This window comes from Puma concolor, chromosome D1, assembly GCF_028749965.1.
Source record: "Puma concolor isolate L17-30 chromosome D1, mPumCon1.1.hap2, whole genome shotgun sequence".
Classification (NCBI taxonomy): domain Eukaryota; kingdom Metazoa; phylum Chordata; class Mammalia; order Carnivora; family Felidae; genus Puma; species Puma concolor.
In genome coordinates, this window is record NC_141676.1 from 71114021 (window position 1) to 71133514 (window position 19494).

At 38.6% G+C, this 19494-nt stretch overlaps 2 long non-coding RNA genes across 2 annotated transcripts in view; one reads left to right on the top strand and one right to left on the bottom strand.

The window, feature by feature from the left end:
• The window catches only part of LOC147576803 (uncharacterized), a 155885-nt gene that overhangs the window by 53246 nt on the left and 83145 nt on the right, over window positions 1–19494 (bottom strand). The gene's annotated exons all lie outside the window — the stretch shown is intronic.
• The window catches only part of LOC147576804 (uncharacterized), a 42376-nt gene continuing 31497 nt past the window's right edge, over window positions 8616–19494 (top strand). The window contains exon 1 of the long non-coding RNA XR_015241144.1: window positions 8616–8733. This is a non-coding gene — a long non-coding RNA (uncharacterized LOC147576804). The remainder of the gene's footprint in view (window positions 8734–19494) is intronic.

The following is a 19494-nucleotide window of genomic DNA, read 5'->3' on the forward strand; positions in this document are numbered from 1 at the left end:
CAGACTTGCTGGATAAAGGATTCTCGGCTGCATATTTTTTCTGTCTAGCACACTGAAAATCTCGTGCCAATTCTTTCTGGCCTGCCAAGTTTCAAAAGAGAGATCAGTCACGAGTCTTATAGGTCTCCCTTTATATGTGAGGGCACGTTTACCCCTTGCTGCTTTCAGAATTTTCTCTTTATCCTTGTATTTTGCCAGTTTCACTATGATATGTCGTGCAGAAGATCGATTCAAGTTACGTCTGAAGGGAGTTCTCTGTGCCTCTTGGATTTCAATGCCTTTTTCCTTCCCCACTTCAGGGAAGTTCTCAGCTATTATTTCTTCAAGTACCCCTTCAGCACCTTTCCCTCTCTCTTCCTCCTCTGGGATACCAATGATGCGTATATTATTTCTTTTTCGTGTATCACTTAGTTCTCTAATTTTCCCCTCATACTCCTGGATTTTTTTATCTCTCTTTTTCTCAGCTTCCTCTTTTTCCATAACTTTATCTTCTAGTTCACCTATTCTCTCCTCTGCCTCTTCAATCCGAGCCGTGGTGGTTTCCATTTTGTTATGCATTTCGTTTAAAGCGTTTTTCAGCTCCTCGTGACTGTTCCTTAGTCCCTTGATCTCTGTAGCAAGAGATTCTCTGCTGTCAGCTATACTGTTTTCAAGCCCAGCGATTAATTTTATGACTATTATTCTAAATTCACTTTCTGTTATATTATTTAAATCCTTTTTGATCAGCTCATTAGCTGTTGTTATTTCCTGGAGATTCTTCTGAGGGGTATTCTTCCGCTTGGTCATTTTGGATAGTCCCTGGCATGGTGAGGACCTGCAGGGCACTTCCCCTGTGCTGTGGTGTATAACTGGAGTTGGTGGGCGGAGCCGCAGTCAGACCTGATGTCTGCCCCCAGCCCACCGCTGGGGTTACAGTCAGACTGGTGTGTGCCTTCTCTTCCCCTCTCCTAGGGGTGGGATTCACTGTGGGGTGGGGTGGCCTGTCTGAGCTACTTGCACACTGCCAGGCTTGTGATGCTGGGGATCTGGCGTCTTAGCTGGGGTGGGTAGGCAAGGTGCACAGGGGCAGGAGGGGCAGGCTTAGCTTGCTTCTCCTTAGGTGATCCACTTCAGGAGGGGCCCTGTGGCAGCAGGAGGGAGTCAGATCTGCTGCCGGAGGTTTGGCTCCGCAGAAGCGCAGAGTTGGGTGTTTGCGCGCGTGGAGCGAGCAAGTTCCCTGGCAGGAACTGGTTCTCTTTGGGATTTTGGCTGGGGGATGGGCGGGGGAGATGGCGCTGGCTAGCGCCTTTGTTGCCCACCAAACTGAGCTCTGTCGTCCGGGGGCTCAGCAGCTCTCCTTCCCTTTGTCCTCCAGCCTTCCCGCTTTCTGAGCAGAGCTGTTAGCTTATGACCTCCCAGCCGCTAAGTCGCGCTTGCTGTCGGAACACAGTCCGTCAGGCCCCTCCGCTTTTTGCAAGCCAGACTCGGGGGCTCTGCTTGGCCGGCGAGCCGCCCCTCCGCCACGGCTCCCTCCCGCCAGTCCGTGGAGCGCGCACCGCCTCGCCGCCCTTCCTACCCTCTTCCGTGGGCCTCTCGTCTGCGCTTGGCTCCGGTGACTCCGTTCTCTGATAACTCTGGATTTTTAGAAAACTGCTCTGTTCCCATGACTATCTGAGTAGTTTTTATAAAAATAATAATGAAAACACAACAAATTTATTCATTGTAATCTCATTAGGCAATATTACCCTCTCTTCCTCCTTTTTGTGGTTCTGTTTCTAACTCGGCACAAGTATCAGGTTTTTCCTATGGGTTTGTTTGCCTGTGTTTCATGTTGTCAAGCCACTGTATAATTATTGAGTCATATCAACTTCTTGATATTACATGATGACAGTAGCAAAGAGTTGGCTCATCTGCACAGTATGTTTTACAAATTGTGTACATTTAACTGTTACTGATGGTTGTTACCATGAGAGCTTATCATTAGTCATATAGGATAATGCAGTGTAACAAGTCTTAACTAAAGTCAGAACACCCATGTTTGACTCCCAGCTTTACCAGCTCATCCATAAAATGTAAATCATGCTAAAATGGAAATTATACTTTTTTATATCTCAAAATATTTCTGTGTGAAACCTGAACAGATGTAAAAGTCAATCACTGTGCTCTAGCCCCCAGACAGAAGGCATTGGTTCTGAGATAGAACTTAACTAGATCTCAAGCCTATCAGAGACAATAAGCTCCATGAGAACCATTTCAGGCCAATAATGGGCTGTAAATTATAGGCCATGTGAAAAAAATTGCTGGAAACTTCTTCATTATTTTTCTTAAAAATGGTGGTATTTCACCCCAATAAAGAATAAAGGCTAAAACTGCTGGAATGGGTTAGACTGTCAAGAGTAATGATGGATAGTATTGGAATGCAGGCGATAACATGAAGGTGAAGTAGCGATGGGGGAAATTTGGATTTTTGTAGACATTTTGGCCACTACATCAAGTGTTATTTAGAGACTCTTTTTGAATTGTTCAGTTACAGAAGACTATAAATTTTCTTTTGGCTTAAACCATTTTGTGGTAGATTTTTCTATCATTTATATTTCAAAGAGTACTACTAATTTTGATAAAGTTGATTAGATAAAATAAAAATTAGATAAAATTATCTCTTGCTCTTTAGGCTATGATTTCTCAGCAAAGCTAATTTAGAAATGTTACCATCATATTGTTTGTGGGATCACTGGCAATCCAAGCAGATAATGCAGAAGAGTTGGTCCCTTTCAAATGGCCATTCAATTACTGGTTTCATTATTTTCTAGTTTTGAAATTATTTTCACATCACATAATCAGACAGTAAAAATTTTGAAGCATTATAGTATATAATTAACCACAGAGACTAGTTATTTGAGTTATTTCCTATAGTCTTTTAAAGATCCCTGGGAAACACTGGGGGCTTTTTTTTTTTTTTTAGATATAATTGTATTTGTGTATACACACATATTTGTGTGTGTGTATGTATGTGTATATGCACACATATATACGACCATCCACATAGATATATGGAAAGTACACATACAACCACTTTTCTTTATGTGCATCATTTTACAATTTTACATATTATTTAATTTGATATTTATGATAACTCTAGATTAGTGTCTAGTCTTAGTTTTAGCATCAGCACTGGACTGCTGCTAGCCTCTAAGCTTACTTAAATGATAAAACAAATCTTTCTACCACTAAAAACATTGAGCAGACTTACTTTTTCCTATTTCAGCTCCCAAGTATAGTTAAAAACCCTGGACATTATATATCAAACAAACATAACTTTGAAAAATAGAAAAAGACAAACAGTCTAGGGCCTGGGGAGTCCAAGGAATAACATAGTGGTAAACTACTTGGATTTTCTTTTGCATCATATATCCCAAACTGCATGGTAGAGAAATCAGCAACTCAGTAACACCAGTGGGTACAGATTTAAAGAAATACCCCAAGAGAAACCCACTCTCTTTCTCTCACCATAGGATGAGGAAAGGGACATCATAGCAAGACAAAAAACTTTTAGACAAGGACATGCTCTGGCCAAACACCACAGAAAAGAGCTGAGGTCCTGTATGAAATTCCAGGTAACATAGATGAAGTGGAAAGTCTAAACCTTCACTATTGACAAGCTGTAATGATATGCCCCAGCCCCAGTGGCAAGGTGAGCAGAGGTGAGCAGAGGCAGTCGCTGGCACTTTTATCCTGCTAGGTGACAGTGGGCCTCCCCAGGCCACCTGACTGTCAATGGAGATCACATAGGGAGCTGGATTTCCATACCCACCTGACAACAATGAAGCATTCCCCATCCCTCTTGCTGGGGTTCTATCAGAGGTGGCCTGGTGGAGAGTCAAGAATTTATTACCACCCAGTAGTAATGAGGCCATCTCCCTGCAGGTCTAGTGGGAGCCAGGTGGAGAGCAACAAAATGGCACCACTCCTCCTCCCAGCCATGTGGTATCAGCAGAATTCTAGTGGAGAGCATGAGCTACCATCCATGTGCAGCAGTAACAAGGCATCTCTTCTTTTTTTTTAAATGCTTATTTGTTTATTTTGAGAGAGGAAGAGAGTGAGTGGGGGAGTGGCAGAGAGAGAGGGAGAGAAAGAATCCCAAGGCAGGCTCTGTGCCATCAGCACAGAGCCCATTGTGGGGCTCAAACTCACAACCCATGAGATCATGGCCTGAGCTGAAATGAAAAATCAGACCCTTAATGAACTGAGCCACCCAGGCACCACAATAAGATATCTCTTCCTTTGGACAGTGTTAACTGAAACCAAGTGAGGCACCTGGACTTCTACTCAGTCAGTCAGTAATGACATGGTTGACCTCTCCTTCCCCTGCTGACACAGTGTCAAAGGCGGCCCACTAAAATAAGATTTAAATAAGACCAAGAGCCTCATAGGATCTAAAATGTCTAGGTTTCAATAGAAACTCACGTATCATACAAAGAACCAGGAGAATCTCAACTTGAAAGAGAAAGATATTAATAGACACTAAGGATGAGGTAACACAGATGTTAGAATTATCTCAAAGGGATTTTAAAGCAGTCATTATAAAAATTCTTCAGTGAATAATTATGTATATATTTGAAACAAATGAGCAAAAGGAAAGGTTTCAGGAAAGAAATGGAAGGTTTAAAGAATGACCAAATGGAATTTTAGAACTGTAAAATACATGAACTAAAATAGAACTCAGTAGACAGATTCAACAGCAGAATGGAGGGGGCAGAGGGAAGTATCAGTGAAATGGCACAACATTTTCCCAGGGCTGGAAAAAAAAAGAACTGTCAATTTACAATCTTATAGCCAACAAAAATATCCTTCAGAAATGAAAGAAAAAAATAAACACAGGACAGTTTCAGATGAAGGAAAACTAGGGAAATCTGTTACCATAAGTCCTACCATAAAAGAATACATCTAAAAGGAAGTTCTCTACACAGAAATTCTAAAAGATTCCAGAAATACCAGGAAAGAAAAAAACAATACACTGTAAGGAATTAAATTTTATGAGTAATGACAATAGACTTATCATTTTGTATTTTATTTTCTAAATTAGGCTTGACAGTTGATACGAAATTTATAACACTGATGTAGTTATTGATTTAAATTTTTTAAATTATATTTTATTTTAATTCTACTATAGTTATATAGTAAACATACAGTGTTATATTAGGTTCAGGTGTACAATAGAGTGATTCAACAATTCCATACATCACCTAGTGCTCATCACAAGTGTTATTGGTTTTTGCAAAGGAAAATGTAAGACATTTAAAGTATAAATGGGGGGGGGGGGTGAAAGGACATAAAGGGAGGTGAGGTTTCTATCCTTCACTGAGCTGATGAAATGTCAACAGCAGCAGACTCTGATAAGTTATGTATGTATAATACCTAAGAGAAACCACTAAAAAAGCTATGTGAAGAGATATACTCTAAAACATAATAGATAAATCAAAATGGAATTCTTGAAGATATTCAAATAACCCAAAAGAAGGCAGGAAAAAGAAATGAACAAACAAAACCAAAACAAATAAAATGGATTCCATTTATATAATATTCTTAAAATGACAACATTTTAGAGCTGGAGAACAAATTATGATTGTCATGGTTTACCAGTGGTAAGAGGGAGTGGCTATAAAGAAGGAGCATGAGGGAAGTCTTAGCAGTGATGGAATAGTTCTGCATCTTGTTTGAAGCATTAGTTACCTAGTCTACACATGAAAATATAACTCAGAGCTAAACACCATTGGGGCAACCTGGATGAAGGGTGCATGAGACCTCTTAGAACAATCTCACTATTTCCTGAGAATCTCTATTTCAAAATAAGGTTTTTAAAAATAATGCAATAAACATTAGAACCAAAACAAGACTTCATGTCTCTTGTGTCCCAGACCAACTTTCCTCTCCTATATTACATGGCTATTGAAATAGCCAATGGTAAAACATTAGGGTTATGAACATCCTACACATCTGAAATGTTCTTTTTTTTTATTAAAAAAATTTTTTTGAGATAGAGAGTGCACGTGCACTCATGTGCAAGCAGAGGAGGGGCAGAGGGACAGGGAGGGAGAGAATCTTAAGCAGGCTCCATGCTCAGCGTGGAGCCTGATGCAGGGCTGGATTCCACAACTGTGAGATCATGACCTGAGCTAAAATCAAGAGTCAGACGCTTAACTGACTGAGCCACTGAGGCGTCCCAAGTTCTCTTTTTCAAAATTACAGCTCTGTCAACACTTCTTTCCTTATTACACTGTAGTTGTAATATCAGAGTCACCAGGTCTCAACTATTCCATGAGAACATTTCTAACTCTGCTAAGAAGTTACTGATATTCAGAATTTCTATGAACTCAAATTTATCCCACACCATGTAACATGGGCATATGCAGTCTAGTACTTTTCACTGGGTCATGTTTGCTAGCCCTACTTACCTAATTAGTTTATGAGTGCCTTAAGATCAGCCACAAGGGTTATATTTTTTCCTGTCTGCACACCTGGCTCAGAGGTATTTGCTAAATCCCTTATAGGCTGATGGAATGATAGTCAAGTGCATTCATTAAAAAGTTGTTTGTAAAATTTTCAAAAGTAAACTCTTTTCAAGATTGACTTAAATGGCATTCCAGAGATAGATTTTCCAAGGAATTCAGATGTTTCCCCAAGTAGTATCTATTTTTATTGCCAAAATTTTAGCCACAGCATTTCACACAGGACCTTAATGTTGCAAGGAAAGAAAGTCCAATTCAAATTGTCTTGAACAATAAAGGACATTCAATAAAGGCTAATGTAACTGAAAGTTTAGTAGTAATTCAGTCATCGCCTGATCTGGGGGCCAGGCGCTGCAACAAGGATCTGACTTTCTGATCTCTGCAAGGTTGGGTTCTGTCACAGATTTTACAGTGCCCTGGTCACTCCAGTGTTCCCCCTGATTATCATAAAGTGCCTGGGCTTTATTCCTGACACTTTTACATCACAATCCCCAGAGAAATAGTTTCAAAGAAGAGAGAGAAATCTTTTCTTTCTCAGGTTATACAGCAAAAGTCACTTTGCATCTCTTTGACCCTGACCGACTACTGTGCCTCTTTCCAAATTCTAACATCACAACCAGGAGGATTAAAAACACAAATTAGCTTTAGCAAATCATGAACCACTCACGGATCTGAGGGTGGGAATCAATAGAACTCAAATTAAGTGGTTGAGAATATATGGGTAATGATTCCTCCAAAGCAAAATTTGGGTATATTGATGGTTGGAAGATGATGCGGATGCTGAGAACATAACCAACAATGTTCACTGCATCAATATTGGGGAAAGCAGAGACTGTGACTAGGCAGGACTTCAGATACCCTTTGCTTTGGATCTGGGCCAAGAATCTGTAAATATCAGTTTTAAGTCTGACTTGTATTTTGTTGCACTGGGAAATTCAATTAACTTCTGAGTTCTAGCCTTAAAAATGTATTTTGGTGGAGATATTGATGCTTTACTCAATGCTTGTGAGGACTAAATGAAATAATGATTGCAAAAGTGCTTTAAAATCTGTATTTAGTATTAAATAAAGATAAAATGACTGTGTACCTCCCACATGTATGCCTGCATGCTGGTATATTTATATATGTATTTTTCCTTTTCTTATTTTCTGTTTCTTAAAGTCCTTTTTATTAAAATATCTTTAAAAACCCCATAAAATCATATTTGTGAAAAAATATACTGTTTTTTCTTCATTTATAAATGCAGAACAATTTTATTGCTGGTCAATAAAGGAAGGTGTTTGTGAGGAATGGATATCTGCGAGATATTTTACATGTGCTATCTCAGTAAATTTTCCCCTGCCCACCATTCCATGAGGCCAGTACAATTGACCCAGCCTTCACAGATGTGGAAACTGAGTTGAACTATCTCATCACACATTAGCAAACAGCAAATCTAGATTCAAACTCAAGTCAACCTGACAACGAGTCTCTACTCTTTCAACAACAGAATGTATTTGCTATAAGGAAAATCTAAGTTCCCTCAGAGCAAAAGAATATTTGAGGTTTAAACAGATATCCCCCTAAAATTCAGGCTGTCTAAAGAGGTATTTTCAGTGTCTTTAGCTCCTGTATAGCTGCTCATATGTCTAGTATTTAAGATTTCAGTTTAGCCTAATCATCTTGCCATCTGCTCTGAAATGATGAGGCCATCTGTCAAGATATTCAAGACAGTATCAAATTCCATTTATTCTATGAGAAGACAATGACTCTTGAAATACAAAATTTGAATATGTCTGATTACAACATTGTGTTATGCTCAAGAAATTGCAAAGCCAAGTTCCATATTTGAATGATAGCTGAAGTCCCAGCATCAGTAAGGTGATGATGAGGCAACCAAATTAGAAAAATCTAGACTGTCAAACACTGATTTGGACATATTTCAGTTCCAGTATGATGACCACTATCTTAATTATTCCTTCATTATGTTGAAAAATATGCATTCTCTAGAAGTTTTGGAAGTAATATTCTTATACTTATTTATATATCATTTTTCAAAGTATTTTTAATTCAATTACTTATGTAATCTTCATTTTATATAAATATACACTATTATTACTTTCCATTTTACATATTTTTCTATTTATTTTAGAAATAACCAAGTCATGTTCTAAGTGGAATTGCCAGTACGTACTTCTAAAAGGAAAACACATGAACCATGGGAGTTCCCCGCCAGGGACAAACATGTGATATTACAAAGGTATCACAGGTAATGTCATTATATCCTTTACTACTACTACTACTACTACTACTACTACTACTGCTAGTCAAATCAGTTTGAACAAACAGGCCCTTAGAGTTTAACATGAGTTGACTTATGAGTGTGTTTTTAGGTTACATTGGTAGAGATTATCCTCTCTTCACACCAACCTTGTAATAAAACAAGTGCTTAACTGTAGGGTCATTTAGTTTATAAATACAAATTAAAATTTCTCAAATACTTTCTCAGTTTTTAAGTCAAAATAGTTCCCCAAATATGTATGAAACATCTCCTACATCCCACCTGTGTCTCCAATTCTGTTCCATTTTAGCCTTGGGTTGCCTGTTGCATCAATTCTTTTTTCTGCAGCTGCTGAATGGATTTCTTACACTAGAAATGACACCTCCAAAGTTCTGATATTCTCATCCTAAATTACTCCAATAAACTCCCAAACTTCTAGAGGGGTAATAGGACACTTAAATAGATCATAGGAGGAGCCTATATACACCATATTTAAGAAATTGCACCATTCCCAGAATCCTAGGTATGTTACAAACTGGACACATAACACTATTATTAGTTTAGACCATTAAGATACTGCGTTAGTGTAAGAAAGCAATAGACAAGAATTGAAGGAAAAAGAAAAAATCTCCCATGTTTATGTTTCCCAATATTCCAGTCTATTTTTCTCTATTGAGTTCTTGATCCCTAAAATTAAGAGAAATAGTTGAGAGTATACCTCAGAAGGGTTATCTACACTACCAACTGCATCTCTCCCATGTTGCTGAAGGCCACGATGTTGTGAAAACCCATGCTGTTGCTGTTGGTACTTTCATATCTGAGGTCTTTAGGGGCTTGCTAACTCTTGTCCCTTTCTGATCCATCTTTAGAAAAGAACAATCTAAAATAGAAATCTCATCAGATAGCTCCTCTTTAAAAAAAATTGTTTGCTGGGTCCCCTCCATTATCATCATGAGAAGGGAGGATATTCAGCTGAGGTGTTCTGGCCTTTGTATCCCATTCTAACAGTTTTGCATCTCTTTTTGCACTTACGCTATGTTCCAGCAACACTTTAACCTATGGTTTCCTGGAACAAACCATGATTGAGTCAGATCAGGTCTTAGGTCTGCTTAAAACCATCTTAATGGTTGCCCATGGCAATTAAGGTAAAACCTGAACTTATTCTGTCTGTGTAGCAGACACTGCATGATCTGGATACTGCCCTCCAGCCTCTTCTCTTACTGCTTTATGCCTGTCTTCTATTTTAATTACATTCCAAACTCCCTCTTTCTGTGAGACTTTTATATGTGCTGTTCTATCTACTTGAAATGGTCTTTTTGTCCTTCCTTCACATGACCTATCCCTCTTATCCTTTAGATACCAGCAAAAATATCTTCTTCTCAGAGTCCATCCATGGCCACTCTATTTAATGTAATAATCCTTTATAAAAGAATCAAATTATTTTACTCATTAGGACTTACCAGAGTGTCAAATAGTTGTTGAATAAATCAAGTTGAATTTCTTCCTAAGATTCTTTTAGTTTCCCTCTAAAGTCTTTGCTAACCATCTAGATGGAATCCATTTTTCTGTTGCTTCCTGATGGCATATTGTATATATTCAAGTGTGTTGCATTTAGTTATTTACATCCCTATTATCTCTACCAGTCTTTGAGGTTCCTGAAGCCTATATCTCATACATATTTGTATTTCCAGGACTTGAAAAATACCAAGTTTTCAATAGTGCCAGCTGAAGTAAAGGAATGAATGAATCCCATGAGCAAAGTTTGCTCTATGTTTGAGTAACTTAGGATCTCATGGCACCAAATATGTGTTAGTATACAGGTTTGTGGTCAAAGTATAGAACCATATTAAAGGATTTAGTATAGCAGACAAATATGTCTTATGTTTACCTTTCTTCTTTTTCTACCCCAACTCCTACAAAGACATATTCGACTGGGAAACTTTTCTTAGCCCCCAGGTGCTAAGGAAAACATGTCTTTTCTGAACAATACCAAGCAGATTTGCTATGCCCTGCACACCCAGACAGACCCTGCTATCCTATGCCAGAAGCCTCATCTCCCACTCCTTTACCTGAGTAATGCCACTATTCGGGTTCTCTCAGCCTTAGCCTCCCTTCTCTGGTATTGTCTGCTAGGACTTGATGAAGGAGTCCATCTAAATGACTGTATTTGTATCAGCTGACTCAACTTTTGGCCAAAGTTGGTTGAACTAATGTGGAGACTGACTCAAACTCAGCCAAACAGATTCATTCATCTCAAGGCAGAAGGTAGTAGTGTGGACACGAGCAACACCACTTTTCAACTAGACAATAAGGCTTCAAAATCCTGTTTCCCTTTTCCCACCCTCCTTCGTTGCATGCATATCAGAAATTGAGGCTTGCTAAGTATGGAATACAAATTAGGATCAGAACAACAGGTAGCAGTTGTGGTGTTTGTGGGGGAGGGGAGCATGGGGGAACAGTTTGTGGATTCTGCATCCTTCCAGAAGTAAGCTTCTTTCCTTCCATATGAGCAGAAAAGCAATGGAAACAAGAGAGGATGCATGAGTGCATCAGTGGAACAGCTATAACACTTGGTAAGATAGGCCTGGAGTTCAGAATCCACATCACTCATGGACCGGTACTCCTGACCTGCCCACAGCCAGTCAGCACCTGCTATCAGCACTGACCAAGTCCAGAGCTTAGAGTTACTAGTCTGAGTCATGTATTATGTAATCTTGGGCAAAATCACTTGACTTCTTGAATTGTCAGTTCCATTTCCTTTTAAGTGCAAGCCATCACATCCGTTTTCCTTTACTCACCAATTTTTTTGCGAGTATCAATAAAAATAATGCAAAGAAAATTAGACTTCTTATTTGGTAGAATAATGTAAAGTCTGGGTCATTATTCTTAAGAAAGAAAACAACCAAACATATAACAAAGGAATAATATGTGAGGCTGAATGCTGTGCCTAAAAACATAGGAAATCTGACAGGAAGATGAAAAGATTTTAAATGCACCCTCATGCTCTGTAGAATGCAGCACTGCAGAGACCGTTCACCCCCCAGTAATGACTGTTAAAGAACCAGAAGCCATTCTTCCTTCATTCCTTCATAGAGCTATTTCCTCCTGTTATTCTTCAATCAAAAAGACAGACATGGACAACAAAAGAATAATATGACTTTACCTGGAGTGATTCTGCAGTAAATTGAAGCCTTTGGTATTTGATTCTTTTTGACAATTATTGCTCTGCAAAGAGAAGAGAATGGGAGGCAGGGACGGAGAGGAGAGAGACAAGAGAGCACCAGCCTCATCCAAAAACTTAAATCTTCCTTATTCCTTCAACATCAGGTTCAAAGTGAGGTATTATTCTTTTAAGTTTAAATGTCCTAAATTCTTTTCCCTTAAGCTCAAGTACTTCTTCACTGAATCACTTTCTAAGGGAAATGAATACTTTTTCTGGATTGAATTTTAAAATTCTAGATTGCAGTTTGGATTTCCTCAAGTTTTCACATTAAGGGTAAGAATCTTTGCCAACTGCACACAATTACATTCTTTTGTATTTCACAGTAAAAGAACAAAGTTGTTTTAAAAGTTTATATGACTCGTTTTTAAAAATATATAAACTCTGAAGTTTGGAGGAGCTTTCTCTTCTAATAAATTTCTTGTGTTAACACATTCCCATCTCTAGCATTCTGATGATTTTTATTTTTATCTCCAGGTCAGAGTCATATATCCATGTACTCCTACTGTGGGTCAGATACTTAATAAATAGGACCCCACATAGTCCTAAGAAAAAATTTATAATGTTGTTATTCTTCCCCTATTTTAAAAATGAGGAATATAAGGATTTAAGAAGTTAAGAATTTTACTGAAAATCACAGGTAGTAAGTCGAAGAGTTCAGATTTGAACCCAAGTATTTCTTTCCTTCTAAGCTTCAAAATTCAATATCCTTCCTGGGACATAAAAATAAGAGTTATCTGTATTCTAACTGGAGACAGAGCTGGAGAGACAGCACTGAGTACAAAGATAAACACAATCCCTTCTCTCAAGGTGTTTATAGTCTAGTAGTGGAGACAGATACAGACATAAACTGATAATTGCAAAATTATGTGATTAAAAAAACACTACCACCTAAAATTTACTAGTGCATTCTATTTGCAAAGTACTGTTTTAACTGATTTCTTGTGTTGATTCATATAAACAATGATAGAGGAATGCATGAGGAGCATAGTGGCCAAAGAAAGGGAGGAAGTATATCTTTTGAAGGGATCCATTTCATCATCATAAGCATCATCATAAGATAATGTGCCAAGGCAGGTGCCAAAGGATAGGTAAGAATCTGAATAGATACGTTTGAGTAGGGATATTGAAGACAAAGTGAATATATGTGCAAAGGCTGAGGGGCATGGAGAAGCCTGGCCTCACAGTGGTTCCCAAGTAGAGTACATGAGGGAGAGGTATGGATCCATTTGAACAGGTGGCTAGGCCTTAGATCCTGAAAGGCCACACATGCCCTGTTGTAGAGTCTGGGTGTTATTCTACTGGCAGTGGAAGACCACTGAGGTATTTTAAATGGGTGAATGACATGGGACCTCAGCCCTCTAATCATACCTAAGGTGGGTATCTTTTCCAAGTATAAATGCTCAGGTCATGGAACAAGGCTGGAGGCCAAGGTTCATTCCATGTCATATAACCACATGACCAGCCACAAGGCTTGGACTCTAGCCTTTGATTTTGTCAGCACATGGGCTGGTGCTTTCCCAATCATGCAGCTGAAAAGTCCCAGTGCCTATCTTCTAGTGTCCAATGGCCTGCCAACTAGATCCCTGTGTACTGCACCAAAAAGTGATAGGCAACAGAGAACCCACAAATTTGCTACTTCTCCTGTCTTCAGAAATTTGCCCCAATAAATGGAAAAAAAAATACTCCATTTAGGTAAATACTCATATAAATCACTCCTTAGAGGGCTTAGTGGAAGGAGCTCCTTTGCTCCAAGTTAAGCAGATCTTTACTTCTACCCATGTTGGCTCAGATATAATTCCCCCTAAAGTCAGGGGAATAGAACAAAAGGTTTTTTATAGTCTCTCCTGACTGTTTTACAATAGGCCTTTCTCTATTCTGAGGTACACTGATCACTTAATTCAGAGAAAAGCAGTCTATCTGGCTCCAATTTACTATTACCATTTTTCCAACTTCAATCAGTGATGTCTTCAGAGATTGCAGTCTCAGGCAGATGTGGGATCCTGGTGTCATTCACAGAAGTAGCTTGATTACAATCACATTCCCTTAATGATCTCATTCTAACTAGGCAGCAGCTTGACGCCCCTATTCCCTTCACAAATCTGCCTTGTGAGGTCTGTTCAAACTTCAATTCTGGATGTCTCTCCTATTTCTGCTTTATTTATTTTTTTTATTTTTTAATGTTTATTTTTTAGAGAGAGAGAGACAGAGTGTGAGTGGGGGGAGGGGCAGAGAGAAAGGGAAACACAGAATCTGAAGCAGGCTCCAGGCTCTTAGCTGTCAACACAGAGCCCAACGGGGGCTCTAACTCACGAACTGTGAGATCATGACCTGAGCCACAGTTGGACGCTTAACTGACTGAGCTACCCAGGCACCCTCTATTTCTGCTTTTTGCTATTCAGGAGAGCTATGATTTTCTAGTTATTAGACACCCAGTGTTTATGAAACACCAAACTTTCAAGGGAAAAAGTGAGCCTTTCTTTCTTTTCTTCTGGGGCCAACTGTTAGGGAGGGGGTAATAAGAACAAACCTAATTTGTTACTGAGATCATAAAGACACACCCCTCCTACAAGGATTCTTTCCACTAGCCACTTTCTTTTTCCTTATGCCAAAGACACTTAATATTTGGCTCCTTAATTCCTCCTGAAGCCCATCTCATGTCCTGATTCCTCCAACCTCATTTTCTAAGCCAATTATGATCCTATTACCTTTGTTAACTTGCTACATTATACACACATAGATTATTGAAGACAGATTATTATTATTTATATTTAATTGCTTTTCATAATGTGGTATTTGTTTGGAAATGAAACTCTGATGAGGTGGCATTTCTCTATTATATACCATCCAATGTCAGTCAATTAACTGCAAAAGAAAACAAAATCCTAGTTGTGAGTTTTAGGGGGAAAAAAGGGGGGTATTTCTGTTTAAGCCCAGAAAGCAGACATCTAGCTATTTAAAATCAAAATTGGAACATGGAGACCTTAAAGAGAAAAATTACACCTCAGAGCTATAGAAAAGCTATTCCTTCTTCCATGAAAAAACCAGGGTGGATATGGTAGAGGAAAACTGATTCTCCATCAACATAGACATTCCAGATATGTAGCCCAGAATCCTATATCCAGGCCATTTATTCATGGATTTTCCTCCCATTCAAGCAAACTGATTTACTTATACAGTCATCCACTCAAACGTTTATTGAACACTAGTTGTCTGCTAAGCACTAGAAGTGGAGGTTAAACAAGTTATAAACAGCCTTTGCCACCAAGGCTCTCACCTTGTATTTGAGGTGGCAAAAGCACGAAAAAGGGCCACACATTAGGAGAGGATTTATGCATAATGAGGATGCCTGTGATCAGGGAACGGATGACATGCTGAGTACTTAAGATTTAGTTGAGCTGAATGAGACAAAATAAAAGGGGAGAGACATTGGTGATACTTGAATGAGCAAGCATGGAAACATTAAGGGTTATCATCTGGCAGCCTGCAGTTGGAATAGTGCTTCAGAGCAGTTGTTTGATCTTAACACAGGGCTGAAATTTGACTTACAATGCTTTTCTGCACACACGCCACAATTTCCCCTGCTCTTTATCACCTTACATCTAGGCTATTTTACACACTTGTGTTACTCACTTGGTCTCTAAATATGTTTGAGTTTTCAAATGTCAGCAGAGAGATAGCAAATAGAAGGACACATCAGAGAAGGCTCAAGTAGCTTGGTACAGGCAGAACAAAGGGTGAGTGCAGGCAAAGGAAAGAAAGGAATCTGCAGAAGTGCATGTGACTCTGAATATGAAGAGCCCTGTATACAATGATAAAGAATCTAAATTTCATCCAGAAAATTAAAGGAAGCAATTAAAGTAGCTCAAGCAGGAAGTGTCAGAGTCAGAATTGCTTATAGAAAGATCATGAGGCAGCAGTAGACAGGATGGATTGGAAGAGATAAAAAATAGAGACATGCATAAAAGTTCTAATGTTATTGATTAAACACAGGCTGGGTATCATAAAAGCCTTACCCAGTAACAATGAGAATAAAGGAGTGGGACATACCTTTTGAGATAATAAAGAGGTTGAAAGAATGAAACTCGGCAGATGATTGTTGTAGGAAATGATTAAAAGGGAAATGTTTTGGATAAAATCTATTTTTCTGTCTTAGACAGCTGGATTCAGTGTGGTGCCATTTGCCAAAACAGGGAAAGAAGATTAAATCGTAGGAATTAAAAACCCTTATTTTTTTGTCCTTCCTCACCAGGCCCTCACCTAGATAGTGAGTGATCTGCCTATGTCTATAATCCTACCTTTCAAACAAGATATCAAGGAGAGAGATCATGACTTCATGAAGAGAGTATTAGATCTGTAACCAGGACACCTGGTGTCACACCATCACTTTATGTAATCTTGGATGTATTTATTATCTTCACCGTGTCTCAAGTATCTCATCTGTCAAATGGAGATACTAAAAATTTCCCCCTAACTCAAGGCTTGTTTGAAGATAAAATGTGCTCTAAAAAAAATGAATTTACTTTGGAAGTTGCCAAGTGAAAGGAAATATCTAAGAGGTTAATTAAGTTGCTTAGGCTCATTCATGTCAGGAAAGTAAGAATTGACCCACAGGTCATCATGTAGACAGATTAAAAAGCAGTGTGATATAACAAGTTTGCTGTGTCAAAACCAGGAGCAAATGACACTAAAATAAGCAAACTATCAACTGGTGAGATGGAATGAAATCTTGAAAGTCAGATCCAACTGACAGGAAATAATCTCTCTGGGCAGGCAGAGGAAAAAAAAAAAATCTGTGAGCAAGGATGCTGGATTTGCTCCACAGTTTTTCCTCCAGAGAAACACAGCCTGAGATGTTCATTATGAAGATCCATCTGCTGGCTGTTTAAGTCCTTTGCACCTGGGATGTAAATGTTTATGACGTGGCTTGTGAGCCATGGAGTAGCTGGAGGTAGAGTCCAGCCTGTATCTCTCTCAAAAATGCTGCTGCATTTGGGGCTAAAGGTTCATTTGTTAGTGCCAAGGATCCAGTGCAAGAAACAGTGATCCCTCAGACCCATCAGACCTTTCTGCAATCCTCTCCTCAAGCAGATGTTAATGCATCCCTTGACGCATTAGGCAGGTCCTAAGGAGGTTGCCCAGACATAGGATGGTTTCATTGATTCGATTATGGATGAGGTGGCTATAAAAAAGTCTTCTCAAATACAGTAGCATGAACAAGGGAGAAGTTTATTTCTGCTTTAGAAATCTCAGTAGGTTTTCCAGGACTGTGAGGTGGTTTACCAGAGAGAGAATCCAAGTTCCTTTTGTATTAATGTTCCCTCACTGTTTATCCGCATTTTTGAGATTTGCTCAACACCACATCTGCTGGGAGGACATTTTTGCATAGCGGAAAAGGGTAATGGGGAGGAGAAAGTATGCTGCCTCCCTTTTAAGGTGATAATACAGAAGTTACATACATTGCTTATGTTCAGTTAGGCCAAACCTAATCATGTGTCCACATCTACCTTCAAGAAAGTCTAGGGAGTGTGGTCTTTAGCTGGTGATCCATGTGCCTAGCTAAACTTGGGAATTACACAAGCAGAAGGGGTGATGAGATACTAGGGAGTAATTACCAATCTCTGCCATAGTGGTAAAAGCACTTGTGGTTGGAACTTAAGCAATAAAAATTATCTCAGAATTTGTCCTTATGGCTATCCTTAAAACTAATCTTCAATCTGAAGAGATACAGTGAGATACTAGTTTGATGAAAATCTAATTGTAGCATCTTCTATATTTTATTTTTATTATTGCATATAATTTATATATAGTCCAAGGTACAGATCTTAACTATTGCAGTTCAATGAGTTTTGGTAAGTTTATATACTGACCTAACCCACACCCTATTAAGATAGTGAGCATTTCTATCACCCAAGAACATTTCTTTATGCCTCTTTGAAGTCAATCCCCAACACCCTGGAAACCACTGTTCTGAATATCATCATCATAGAAATGATGGTATCCACAGAAAAAAAAATGAGTTTTAAGATTCATTTGTGTTGTTGTAAGTAGCGTTCCATTATTTGAGTTACCACATTTTGTTTTCCAATTCTGCTATGATGAACATTTGGGCCATTTACAAATTTGGACTGCTATGAATAGAGTGACTATGAATATTCATGTATAAATATTTTCTGGACATTTTTTTCATTTCTCTTGTATAAATACCTAGGAGTTCAATTAATGGGTCACAGGGTTGATGCATGTTATGTTCCTAAGAAATTGCTGGTTTTCTAACCAGCAATTTATAAGAGTTCCAGTTGCTCTAAATCCTCAGCAATATACGCCACTGGCAGAATTTTCAACAGAAGCTCTACTAATGAGCCTATTGGGTTTTGAAAGGGGAAAGATAAAATCTGGTTTCTGATTCACATATTATTGTATTTTCAACAACTACTTTCCACAGGTAGCAAATAAATACCAAGGAAATATTCTGAAATACACAAGATATTATACAGAAAATGATCCTGTGACAAACATTTTTATAAAAAGGACTCTTTTTTATTTAATCTTATTCTTAATAATTTTTAATTTCTCTAATGTTTATTTTTGAGAGAGAGAATGAGAGAGAGGGAGACACAGAATTTGAAGCAGTCTCCAAGCTCCGAGCTGTCAGCACAGAGTTCAATGTGGGACTTGAACCCACAAACCGTGATATCATGACCTGAGTTGGAGTCAGACGCTTAACCATTGAACCACCCAGGAACCCTTAAAAAGGACTCTTTTTATTAAGACTTTGTAGTGTCATGGCATGCTTGGAGGCAGAAAGCCTGGGTCTTCTCTCTGAGCCCTAATCTTTTCATCTACAAAATAGAGATAGTGATAGCCTTTTCAAGGTTTTTATGAAGTCTAAATAAGACAATTTGCCTAGCATCAACATAGTGCCTAATATAGGTCAAAGTATCATGTTTTCATAGAATCTAAGATAAAATAGTCTTTTTCATATACTCATGATCATGATTATCACCATCATTGCTATCATCATGTTCTGTAACCTTACCATATCCTAAGTAGTGCTAAGCACTTGTATATTCTAATTAAACTCTCAAAATACTCCTTAACTTCAGAATTGGTATTTTAATTTGTCATGCAACTGCTGACCTTTTTTATCTTGGCTTTCCAGCTTGTACCAAGTAATGCCTGTGGCTCTGTGCCCTTTGATAGAAGAGATATTTTATACCAGCAGCTGTGCAAGCACAAATCACTTAATGCAGACTAGAACTCATGGCAGAAGGGTCAGCAGTGGCACAGATACTGCATTTCCTTGTCACTTTGTGACAAGAGGATCCTTTCCTGGACCATAACTCCATGGTGTGTCCTGCTATGGCTCCTCCAAAGCATGCTCTTTGCAGTGTGCTAAGGAAACTGGAGACTTATCCCTGTGTTCATTCTCCTGACTATAGCTGCAGCTATAGTGTCACCAGGTGACACCATAAGGGTTTGTATAAAAACATTGCATGCACCATATAATAGACGATGAGACTGCATTC